This window comes from Heterodontus francisci, unplaced genomic scaffold (assembly GCF_036365525.1).
Source record: "Heterodontus francisci isolate sHetFra1 unplaced genomic scaffold, sHetFra1.hap1 HAP1_SCAFFOLD_526, whole genome shotgun sequence".
Lineage (NCBI taxonomy): Eukaryota > Metazoa > Chordata > Chondrichthyes > Heterodontiformes > Heterodontidae > Heterodontus > Heterodontus francisci.
Window position 1 is genome coordinate 950,010 of NW_027141143.1, and position 13,330 is coordinate 963,339.

Genomic DNA, 13,330 nt, shown 5'->3' on the forward strand with positions numbered 1-13,330 from the left:
TCTGGACACACATCATCTGAAGTGAGGTGTTTAATTCTGGGCAGCACATCTCAGGAAGGATATATCAGCTGTGCAGGAGGTACACTGCACATTCACCAGAATGATATCAGGACTAAAAGGGTTAAATTGTGAGGGCAGGTCATATAGACTGGGCTTGTATTTCATTGACTATGAAGATTAAGGGGTGATGTAATTCATGTAATAAAGAAGATTAAAGGTTTTAAGGGGGTCGATAAAGAAAAATTATTTCCTCTGTTAGTGGAATGCAGAATAAGATGGCACAACATTAAAATTAGAGCTGGGCCATTCAGGGGTGCTGTCAGGGATAGTGAAATCTGGAACACTGTCCCCCCAAAAAGCTGCTATGGATGGGGAGAAAAGGAAAATGTCAAAACTTGAGAGTTACCTATTGGGTAAGGTGACAGGGATATGTAATCAACACTGGTAAAGGTAGTTGCAATATGGATCAGTCATGATATAACTGAATTGAGGAACAGGCTCGAGGGGTTGAATGGCCTCCTCCCACTCATGTGTTCCTCTGTTTTACAGGATCACTGAGACTGATTCCCTGAGGCTCCTCTCACAATACCGGGACCTTCTACTCATGACCAATATGGAGCAAGGGTTTTCAGGGTGGTCGAGAAAGGACAACAATCTCCCCTTCATAGACACATGATCCTGACTGTGAGGTGACAGTGCGTCTGGGAGAACGATGGGTGGACACAGTGTGTGTTGTTATTTTAATGATAATCTGAACCTCAAGAAACAAACTACCCTGAGGAGTGTAATAAGGTTCGTTGGCTCCTGTTATCTGGGCTGTTTGAGGTGGACAATGGCCTGACCCAGCACTGACAGGACAGGACAAGCCCACTGGGAGATGGCACAAGGCCAAATTAAGACTCAAATGCTTCACTTTCCTGAAATAATTAGTTGAGAAAGGGTTCATTAATAACCTTGTAGTAAAGAGAGAAAATGGGGAGCTGTTGTCCAATTAGCCTCACATTAGTTGTAGGCAAAATGCTAGAATGTATTATTCGGGGAAATGGTAACAGGGCAGTTACAAAATCATAATATAATTAAGTAGAGTCAACATGGACTTGTGAAGAAGAAATCATGTTTAACAAATCTGTTAGAGTTTCTTGAGGATGTAACTAGTCAGGTGAATAAGGGGGAAGCAGTAGTTTAATTGGATTTTCAAGAAGCAAGAAGCATTTGATAAGGTGCCACACCAGAGGTTATTACACACAATTCTTCCTTCAATCATAAGGTCAGAAGTGGGGATGTTTGCTGCTGATTGCACAATGTTCCGCACCATTCGCAACTCCTCAGATACTGAAGCAGTCCGTGTAGAAATGCAGCAAGACCTGGACAATCTCCAGGCTTGGGCTGATAAGTGGCAAGTAACATTCATGCCACACAAGTGCCAGGCAGTGACCATCTCCAACAAGAAAGAATCTAACCATCTCCCCTTGACATTCAATTGCAGTACCATCGCTGAATCCCCCACTATCAACATCCTTGGGGCTACCATTGACCAGAAACTGAACTGGGAGTAGCCATATAAATACCGTGGCTGCAAGAGCCGGTCAGAGGCTAGGAATCCTGCGGCGAGTAACTCATCTCCTGACTCCCCAAAGCCTGTCCACCATCTATAAGGCACAAGTCAGGAGTGTGATGGAATACTTCCTGGATGGTGCAGCTCCAACAACACTCAAGAAGCTCGACACCATCCAGGACAAAGCAACCCACTTGATTGGCATCCTATCTACAAACATTCACTCCCTCCACAGTGGCAGCAGTGTGTCCCATCTACAAGATGCACTGCAGCAACACACCAAGGCCCCTTGGACAGCACCTTCCAAACCCACGACCTCTACCAACTAGAAGGACAAGGGCAGAAAATGCATGGGCACACCGCCACCTGCAAGTTCCCCTCCAAGTCACACACCATCCTGACTTGGAACTATATCACCATTCCTTCACTGTTGCTGGGTCAAAACCTTGGAATTCCCATTCCTAACAGCACTGTGGGTGTACCTACCTCACATGGACTGCAGCGGTTCAAGAAGGCAGCTCACCACCACCTTCTCAAGGGCAAGTAGGGATGGGTAATAAATGCTGGCCTCGCCAGCGGCGCCCATACTCCATGAATGAATTTTCAAAAAAATTAGGACTCATGGGATTGCGGTAATATATGAGCATGGATTGAGGTTTGGTTAATGGACAGAAAGCAGAGAGTCGGAATAAATGGGCTATTTTCAGGTTGGCACGCTGTAACTAGCAGGGTGTAGCAAGGATCAGTACTTGGGCCTCAGCTATTTACAATCTATAGAAATGACTCAGATGAGGGGATTGCGATAATCTATCCAGGTTTGCTGATGATACAAAGTTAGGTGGGAAAGCAAGAAATGAGAAAGACAGAAAGAGGCTTCAGAGGGATACAGACAGGTTGGGTGGGTGAGTGGGTAAGAACATGGCAGATGGAATACAATATGGTTAAGTGTGAAGTTATCCACTTTGATCAGAAAAATTTATTAAAAACTTTTTAATTATGAATGTTGAGAAACTGAGAAATGTTTGCATTCAGAGGGACCTGGGTGTTGTTACGACCAAGGTGGCAGTAATGCACTGTTAATTCAGTCCCACTGCGTATTAGTAAAGTTTCCCACCTACTGGAAATTAGCCAAATTAAACATTTTATTTATCCCCGAGAATTTTTATGAAGCACACAAAACCAGATTTCTTCGAACAACAACAACAAAATTAACTATTTATTAATAAACTAAATCTTAAACAATAATGGGATGAATCTGTATATATAAAAAGATTTTATAACTTCTTATTCTTCCTAAGCTTCCTGAACACGCACATACATTGAAAAACTGATTAACTGGGGAAAAAGGGTTTTTGGTGTTCAACTGTTTCTTCGGAATAATAAAATCATTGGTGGTCATGGTCTGTTCGGTTATTTATGAATCGGTGAGGTGTCCCAGAGACAAATCGTCAGATGCCACTCAAAGTCTCTCCAGACAAGTTTGATGAACAGTCTGTGATGGGTAGACTATCAAGGCAATTTGTCTGCAGCAGGCATCACACAGATCTTTCAGCAAAAGATGTAGCAACAGGTCTACTTAAATTTTAAAGTAGCAGTCCAGCAATGGAAGCCTTTTTGAGATTTCAGGATCTCCCCCCGCAAAAGAACAGGACTAACAGGAATCACTCTTGAGGCAGAGATTTTTCAGAGACTGGAGGCAATAGGAATTTCCAACTTTAACAATGCAGGGCTTCCTCCACAGAGAGCAGCAACTCCGCTTTCTCTGGGTCTTTCCCACTCCTGGCAGAACTCAGACACAACTCAAATGTGGAATTTCGTTCTGCAAGAGATGCCTTCTTTTCAGGGAGAGGTCTTTTTCTAGTCTGCCAAAAAACACAAGTCCCAGCCAGTTTGTTCTGCCTCCTGCCTGCCCAGCACTGGTCTTTCACAAAGCAAAGTGAAACTGAACTCTTAACAATGTCATGTGACCTATCATTTTCACTGCTGTTGCTTGGAAATAAGTTGCCTCGGAGACGGTTCCCCATCCAGTTCAGCATTCAATTTTCTCAGTCTTGCAAAACACAGAACTCCAAGTTTTTTTCTTTTTTAAAAGCAAGGCACATGTAACAGTGTCCTTGTACGTGAATCACAGAAAGTTAACATGGACGTACAGCAAGCAATTCGGAAGGCAAATGGTATGTTAGCTTTTGTTACAAAGGGATTGGGGTATAAGGGTAAAGAAGTCTTACTACAATTATACAGGACATTGGTGAGGCCCCACCTGGAGTAGTGTGTGCAGTTTTGGTCTCCTTACCTAAGGAAGGACATAACACCATTGAGGGAATGCAATGAAGGTTCACTCGTCTGGTTCCTGGGATTGTTCTATTTATTCATGGACTGTGGGTGTTCCTGAAATGGCCAGCATTTATTGCCCATCCCTAATTGCCCCTGAGAAAGTGGTGGTGAGCTACCTCCTTGAATATAACTGAGTGTCTTGCTAGGCCATTTCATAGGGTAGTTAAGAGTCAACTATATTTCTGTGCATCTGGAGTCACATATAGGCCAGATCGGGTAAGGACGGCAAATTTCCTTCCCTGAAGGAAATTAGTGAACCAGGTGGATTTTTAGGACAATCCGTAGTTTCATGGTCACCAATATTGATCCTCGCTTTTTAATTGCAGTGGTGGGATTTGAATTCATGTCTTGGCATCATTAGTCCAGGCCTCTGGATTACTAGTTCAGTAACAGAACCACTATTGCACAGCATCCCCACTCTGCTCCATCTCCTCCTATGAGGAGAGATTGAGTAAACTAGGTCTATATTCCCTGAGGATTAGAAGAATGAGACGTGATCTGACTGAAACATAAATTGTTAAGAGACTTGACCGGGTCGATGCTGAGAAAATGTTTCCCCTGTCTGGGCAATCTAGAACACCGGGTCACAGTCTCAGGATAAGGGATCAGACATTTAGGACTGAAATGAGGAGAAATTTCTTCACTGAAAGGGTTGTGAATCTTTGGAATTCTCTTCCCCAGGGAGCAGTGGATGCTCAGTCATTGAGTATATTTAAGACAGAGATTGACAGATTTTTGGGTATTACGGTAATTAAGGGATATGGGGATAGTGCGGGAAGGTGGAGTTGAGAAGATCAGCCATGATCTGGGTGAATGGCAGAGCAGGCTCGAAGGGCCAAATGGCCTCCTCCAGCTTCTATTTCTTATGTTCATTAAACCTCAGTCTGGTTCCTCTCGAGCTGCTGAGTGAGTGAATTAAATCTTTCTTGACAAATCACCAAGATACCAGATGACAAGTCATGACCGAAACATCATTTATTGGTTACAAATCACAACTTAGTTAAATCTGGACACACAGACACTTTATAAACATGTATAAACACATTTAAATGTAATCAGAGTTATCCAGCAGTTCAGCACTAATAGGGAGAGTATTTCACAAAACAAGTAACAAAGATTAACCAGACGACTCAGTGATTGACTGTAAATCAACACTAATGGATGCTGAGTATTAATTACAGCAGGAACCGGAGGCTGAGCTTATAAATTGGTGAGTTTACTTCACTATCACTATCTTCACTATCTGACATGTTAACAGTTGTGAACAGCCTGTCTGTCCAACAGCTCCAGTCTCCGAGTGCTTAGAAACACACAGAGCTGAAACAGCCTCATTCCTGAGCTAAAGAACAGACTTTCTCCTGTCAATATAGAGTTACAGGATTGGCCTGTGATCTGTTTATTGTTCATCTTTTGTTCAGTACATTGACTGAGTGGATTTAAATTGAAAATGAGGTTTGAAGACACGATGGTCTATTCACACATGAATGAGAGATGCTGTGGGGCAGACGCTCAGTCCAAGAGGAGCAACTGACATCAGAAATAAACCCCAACTGTCAGAATGAACATGGTTCAGTCTGGATATGATTAACAGCAGCAACAGCAGAATCCAACCCCTGTAGTTATCTGTGAACCCGCTGGTGTCTCAGCAGACAGGATGGCTGAGTGAATCCCTTCCTACACACGGAGCAGATGAATGACCTCTCCCCAGTGTGAATGAACTGGTGTGACACCAGGTGGGATGACTGAGTAAATCTCTTCCCACATACAGAGCAGGTGAATGGCCTCTCCCCAGTGTGAACCCGCTGGTGCCTCAGAAGAGCGGTTGAATCAGCAAATCCCTTCCCACACTCAGAGCAAGTGAATGGCCTTTCACCAGTGTGAACTCGCTTGTGGTTCACCAGCTTGGGTGAAGTAGTGAATCCCTTCCCACAATCAGAGCAGGTGAACGGCCTCTCCCCAGTGTGAACTCGCTGGTGTATCAGCAGGGTGGATGAATGAGTAAAACCCTCCCCACAATCAGAGCAGGTGAATGGCCTCTCCCCAGTGTGAATTCGTTGATGTGCCAGCAGGTTCCATGACAGAGAGAATCTCTTCCCACACTCAGAGCAGGTGAACGGCCTCTCCCCAGTGTGAACTCGCTGGTGCATCAGTAGGGCGGATGAACGAATGAATCCCTTCCCACACTCAGAGCAGGTGAACGGCCTCTCCCCAGTGTGAACTCGCTGGTGTTTTAGTAGGGCAGATGAATGAATGAATCCCTTCCCACAATCAGAGCAGGTGAACGGCCTCTCCCCAGTGTGAACTTGTTGGTGTCTCAGAAGGTTGGATGACCGAGTAAATCCCTTCCCACACTCTGAGCAGGTGAACGGCCTCTCCCCAGTGTGAACTCGCTGGTGTTTTAGTCGGGCGGATGAATGAATGAATCCCTTCCCACACTCAGAGCAGGTGAACAGCCTCTCCCCAGTGTGAACTTGCTGGTGTTGTAGTAGGGCGGATGAATGAATGAATCCCTTCCCACAATCAGAGCAGGTGAACGGCCTCTCCCCAGTGTGAACTCGTTGGTGTGTCAGTAAGGCACATAAATGAACGTATCCCTTCCCACACTCGGAGCAGGTGAACGGCTTCTCCCCAGTGTGAAGTCGCTGGTGTGTCTGCAGGTTTGATAACTGAGTGAATCCCTTCCCACACTCAGTGCAGGTAAATGGCCTCTCCCCAGTGTGAACTCGCTGGTGTGTGAGTAGGGAGGATGACTGAGTGAATCCCTTCCCACACTCAGTGCAGATGAACGGCCTCTCCTCAGTTTGACTGTGTCGATGAGTTTCCAGCTCAGACGTGTAATTTAATTCTTTCTCACGGTCCCCACATTTCCACAGCTTCTCCCCAGTCTGACTACACTTGTGTGTCGACAGGCCAGCTGATTGGCTGAAGCCTCGTCCACACACAGAACACTTGTATGGTTTCTCCATACTTTTTGCTTCCATGATCAAAGGCCGATGATATTCAGATCCTGATGAATCGAGTGACTGTCACATCTTGAGGTGGTTTGATTTTCCCATCCGCAATTCCTCCCTTTCTAATACCCTGGAACATGAAGTTACAACAGGAAAAAGGGAGTGAGAGAGAACCCACAAAAACACAAAGACAAGTTGTGAAATTGAGCTGAATGAATCTGGTAATTTGTGGGACCAGAACAGAGAGTGGGCGGGGCTTCAGGGTCCCAGTGACCAGGAGAGAAAATCATTGACTCATTAATTTTATTCTCACTCTGCACACAGGGGCTGGAGAACTGAACCCAGCCACAGTAGAGGGAGGGAGAAAACTGGCAGAGGAGGAAAGAAATGGTGCAGATGGTGCCATGGGTTTGGATTTCAGCACAGGGAGGAGGAAGAGTGTGTGGGACTGCGATTTACAGCTTTGGGGAAACAAGAGAGGAATAAAATGTTCCATAGCATCTCGAATTGTCTGTTCTGAATTTCTATCCTGTACTGACAGTGATGACTTTTATTACCTCCTTTTACAGGGTATTAGGAGAGGATTTACACACATTGATTTTATGCTCACTCTGCACACAGGGGCTTTCACACCATCTCTCCTGAAGGTGCTGGGGTCACTGTTTACATCCCACTGAACTGTAAGAAAGAATATCTTATTAGATGATATTAAAGATAGTATTATATTCTAATATAACGAGGGGCCGTTCACCTGCTCCGTCTGTGGGAAGGAATTTAATCGATATCCAAAATGCTGAGACACCAGTGAGTTCACAAGTGACTGTAGCTGTTACATTCTGTAATTATTGCTGCTGTTAATCACATCCAGGACTGAACCATATTCATTCTGACAGTGGGGTTTATATCTGCTGTGTTAATATTCTTTATAGCTGGGGTGGAGTTTAATATTCCAGCAATTGGTTTGCTTTACTTTGTAACTTTTACTCTTCAAATAAAGTAGCTCCCTTTGGGCTATTCTCAGGGTTTTGTGGGATGAAACCAAACAGTGATTTACTTGTACTTTTTACAATTTTGTATATTATATTCACTGCTCACAATGAGATCTGTTCTACATTGGGAAGAGCAAACACAGATAGGGTGATCACTTTGAGAACCATCTCCATTCAGTCTGCAAGCGTGTTCCTGAGTCCCAGTCACTTCCCATTTTAATTCTCCGTCCCACTCCCACTCTGACCTCTCTGTCCTCGGCCTCCTGCCCTGTTCCAACGAAGCTCAATGGGAGCTGGAGGACTTAACAACCTTCCGGACTCAACATTGAGTTCAGCAGTTGCTGTAACAACAGAGACTTGTCAGGATCTGGAACGCTGCACCTGAAAAAGGTGGTTGAACCTGATTCAGTCATTTTAAAAGGGAGTTGACAGGTATTTGAGAATGAGGAACTTACAGGCTTACAAACAACAAGTGGGTGTGTGGGACTAAACACAACTGCTCTTTCAAAGGGCCAGCACAAGCACAAAGGGTGGAATGGCCTCCTCCTGTGCTGTAAGTTTCTATGATTCTAGGAGTTGGCCATTTAGCCCCTCGAGCCTGTTCCACCAGGAAATGAGATCATGGTTGATCTGTGATCTAACTCTATATACCTGACTTTGTCCCATGTCCATTAATACCTTTGGTTAACAAAGATCTATCAACGTCAGATTTAACATGAAGATTGATCTCGCATCAACTGCTGTTTGTGGAAGAGAGTTTCAAACTTCCACCATCTTTTGTGTGCAGAAATGTTTCCTAACTTCACTCCTGAAAGGTCTGGCTCTCACTTTTACTCTACGCCTCCTAGTTCGACACTCCAGAACATCCAGCCCATGGGCCAGAATCCAGCCTGTCAATGGTATCCATCGGACCTGCCAAAACATTCAGTGAATGACAATGGTTACAGCTCCTTTACCAAGATGGTGGATCCAAGCCCTTCAAAACACTCCCACAGGGGATGCTGAGACCAAGTGGGCCCACATCAGAGACGCCATCTATGAGTCAGCTTTGACCACCTACGGCAAAAGTGCGAAGAGAAATGCAGACTGGTTTCAATCTCATATTGAAGAGCTGGAACCTGTCATAGCCGCTAAGCGCATTGCACTTTTGAACTACAAGAAAGCCCCCAGCGATTTAACATCCGCAGCACTTAAAGCAGCCAGAAGTACTGCACAAAGAACAGCTAGGCGTTGCGCAAACGACTACTGGCAACACCTATGCAGTCATATTCAGCTGGCCTCAGACACCGGAAACATCAGAGGAATGTATGATGGCATGAAGAGAGCTCTTGGGCCAACCATCAAGAAGATCACCCCCCTCAAATCTAAATCGGGGGACATAATCACTGACCAACGCAAACAGATGGACCGCTGGGTTGAGCACTACCTAGAACTGTACTCCAGGGAGAATGCTGTCACTGAGACTGCCCTCAATGCAGCCCAGCCTCTACCAGTCATGGATGAGCTGGACATACAGCCAACCAAATCGGAACTCAGTGATGCCATTGATTCCCTAGCCAGCGGAAAAGCCCCTGGGAAGGACAGCATTACCCCTGAAATAATCAAGAGTGCCAAGCCTGCTATACTCTCAGCACTACATGAACTGCTATGCCTGTGCTGGGACGAGGGAGCAGTACCCCAGGACATGCGCGATGCCAACATCATCACCCTCTATAAAAACAAAGGTGACCGCGGTGACTGCAACAACTACCGTGGAATCTCCCTGCTCAGCATAGTGGGGAAAGTCTTTGCTCGAGTCGCTCTGAACAGGCTCCAGAAGCTGGCCGAGCGCGTCTACCCTGAGGCACAGTGTGGCTTTCGTGCAGAGAGATCGACTATTGACATGCTGTTCTCCCTTCGTCAGATACAGGAGAAATGCCGTGAACAACAGATGCCCCTCTACATTGCTTTCATTGATCTCACCAAAGCCTTTGACCTCGTCAGCAGACGTGGTCTCTTCAGACTACTAGAAAAGATCGGATGTCCACCAAAGCTACTAAGTATCATCACCTCATTCCATGACAATATGAAAGGCACAATTCAACATGGTGGCTCCTCATCAGAGCCCTTTCCTATCCTGAGTGGTGTGAAACAGGGCTGTGTTCTCGCACCCACACTTTTTGGGATTTTCTTCTCCCTGCTGCTTTCACATGCGTTCAAATCCTCTGAAGAAAGAATTTTCCTCCACACAAGATCAGGGGGCAGGTTGTTCAACCTTGCCCGTCTAAGAGCGAAGTCCAAAGTACGGAAAGTCCTCATCAGAGAACTCCTCTTTGCTGACGATGCTGCTTTAACATCTCACACTGAAGAATGCCTGCAGAGTCTCATCGACAGGTTTGCGTCTGCCTGCAATGAATTTGGCCTAACCATCAGCCTCAAGAAAACGAACATCATGGGGCAGGATGTCAGAAATGCTCCATCCATCAATATTGGCGACCACGCTCTGGAAGTGGTTCAAGAGTTCACCTACCTAGGCTCAACTATCACCAGTAACCTGTCTCTAGATGCAGAAATCAACAAGCGCATGGGTAAGGCTTCCACTGCTATGTTCAGACTGGCCAAGAGAGTGTGGGAAAATGGCGCACTGACACGGAACACAAAAGTCCGAGTGTATCAGGCCTGTGTCCTCAGTACCTTGCTCTACGGCAGCGAGGCCTGGACAACGTATGCCAGCCAAGAGCGACGTCTCAATTCATTCCATCTTCGCTGCCTTCGGAGAATACTTGGCATCAGGTGGCAGGACTATATCTCCAACACAGAAGTCCTTGAAGCGGCCAACATCCCCAGCTTATACACACTACTGAGTCAGCGGCGCTTGAGATGGCTTGGCCATGTGAGCCGCATGGAAGATGGCAGGATCCCCAAAGACACATTGTACAGCGAGCTCGCCACTGGTATCAGACCCACCGGCCGTCCATGTCTCCGTTATAAAGACGTCTGCAAACGCGACATGAAATCGCGTGACATTGATCACAAGTCGTGGGAGTCAGTTGCCAGCATTCTCTAGAGCTGGCGGGCAGCCATAAAGACAGGGCTAAATTGTGGCGAGTCGAAGAGACTTAGTAGTTGGCAGGAAAAAAGACAGAGGCGCAAGGGGAGAGCCAACTGTGCAACAGCCCCAACAAACAAATTTCTCTGCAGCACCTGTGGAAGAGCCTGTCACTCCAGAATTGGCCTTTATAGCCACTCCAGGCGCTGCTTCACAAACCACTGACCACCTCCAGGCGCGTATCCATTGTCTCTCGAGATAAGGAGGCCCAAAAGAAGAAAGAAAGAAGAAAGAAGGATACGCCTCATTGCACATGTCCTCCTGTACCAAGATGGTGGGCAAGCTTCAGTACCCGATATTTTGGCTCCTGTACTAAGATGGCGGTGCCCGGGCGGAGCTGCTTCTCTGCCGGCACTTCCCGCCCAAACAGCCTTCGCAGCCGTGAGCTCAGGACCAAGGTCAAGCACTGGCTCTGCCTGCGTACAGACTCGGCCTGGGCCTCATGCTCTTCATCACCGTCTGATGAGGTGCAGGCCCAGCAGCAAGGTGCAGTGGTAACCGGGCCCTGGGAGCAGGCTGCCGTGGAGATCGGGCCCTGGGAGCTGAACAGAGAGACAGAGGCCGGCAGAGAGAGAGAGAGAGAGAGAGAGAGAGGGAGGGAAGGGGCGGGAGAGCGAGAAAGAGAGAGAGCACGGGGGAGCGAGAGAGAGAACAGGGGGGAGCGAGAGAGAGAGCAGGGGGGAGCGAGAGAGAGAGCGAGAGCAGGGGGGAGCGAGAGAGAGAGCGAGAGCAGGGGGGAGCGAGAGAGAGAGCGAGAGCAGGGGGGAGCAGGGGGGAGCGAGAGAGAGAGCGAGAGCAGGGGGGAGCGAGAGAGAGAGAGAGAGAGCAGGGGGGAGCGAGAGAGAGAGAGCAGGGGGGAGCGAGAGAGAGAGAAAGAGAGCAGGGGGGAGCGAGAGAGAGAGAGAGCAGGGGGGAGCGAGAGAGAGAGCAGAGGGAGCGAGAGAGAGAGAGAGCAGGGGGGAGCGAGAGAGAGAGAGAGAGAGAGAGAGAGCAGGGGGGAGCGAGAGAGAGAGCAGGGGGGAGCGAGAGAGAGAGCAGGGGGGAGCGAGAGAGAGAGAGAGAAAGAGCAGGGGGGAGCAAGAGAGAGAGAGAGAGCAGGGGGGAGCAAGAGAGAGAGAGAGAGCAGGGGGGAGCGAGAGAGAGAGAGAGAGAGAAAGCAGGGGGGAGCGAGAGAGAGAGAGAGAGCAGGGGGGAGCGAGAGAGAGAGAGAGCCGGGGGGAGCGAGAGAGAGCGTGAGCAGGGGGGAGCGAGAGAGCAGGGGGGTGCGCGAGAGAGAGAGAGCAGGGGGGTGCGCGAGAGAGAGAGAGCAGGGGGGTGCGCGAGAGAGAGAGCGCAGGGGGGAGCGAGAGAGAGAGAGCAGGGGGGAGCGAGAGAGAGAGAGCAGGGGGGAGCGAGAGAGAGAGAGCAGGGGGGAGCGAGAGAGAGAGAGCAGGGGGGAGCGAGAGAGAGAGAGCAGGGGGGAGCGAGAGAGAGAGAGCAGGGGGGAGCGAGAGAGAGAGCAGGGGGGAGCGAGAAAGAGAGAGCAGGGGGGAGCGAGAAAGAGAGAGCAGGGGGGAGCGAGAAAGAGAGAGCAGGGGGGAGCGAGAAAGAGAGAGCAGGGGGGAGCGAGAAAGAGAGAGCAGGGGGGAGCGAGAAAGAGAGAGCAGGGGGGAGCGAGAAAGAGAGAGCGGGGGGAGCGAGAAAGAGAGAGCAGGGGGGAGCGAGAGAGAGAGTGGGGGAGAGAGAGCGGGGGGAGGGGCGGGGGGGAAGAGGAGAGAGAGAGAGACGCAGTGGTGGGCATCGCAGCCTCACAGCTCCAGGTCCCGGCTTCGATTCTGGGTACTGCCTGTGCGCAGTTTGCAAGTTCTCCCTGTGACCGCGTGGGTTTTCGCTGGGTGCTCCGGTTTCCTCCCACAGCCAAAAACTTGCAGGTTGATAAGTAAATTGGCCATTGGAAATTGCCCCGAGTGTAGGTAGGTGGTAGGGAATATGGGGTTACTACAGGGTTAGTATAAATGGGTGGTTGTTGGTTGGCACAGACTCGGTGGGCCCAAGGGCCTGTTTCAGTGCTGTATCTCTAAATAAAATAAATAGAGAGAGCAGGAGACAGGGAGAGTGTGAGATCAAGATCTCTCCTCACAAATGGAATCTATCTGGAATTCTCTGCATCGCTACATCAAGTGTGCAGGCAGACAACGTCTACGACTGCAAGCAAAAACCATGCCAGGTAACTCACTCAATCAGTGTTCAACATAGTGTTGGGAAAGTAAGTTACTACATTAGTTTCCTCCTTTAAAGCTTATTCACAAAAATGCACATTTTTGTGATTCTGATGAACAGTCAAATAAATTTCTAATACCTTTACCTTTCCGAAAGTTGCTCACCTCCGGCCCCCTATGTAGTACAAAATTTTGAAAGTAGCCCCTCATGGAAA

The 13,330-nt window shown here is 48.0% G+C and overlaps 1 pseudogene; it reads right to left on the reverse strand.

Annotated features, from left to right (window-relative positions):
• Window positions 1-4,876: 4,876 nt before the first annotated feature.
• The window catches only part of LOC137362232 (zinc finger protein 850-like), a 46,799-nt pseudogene continuing 38,345 nt past the window's right edge, over window positions 4,877-13,330 (reverse strand).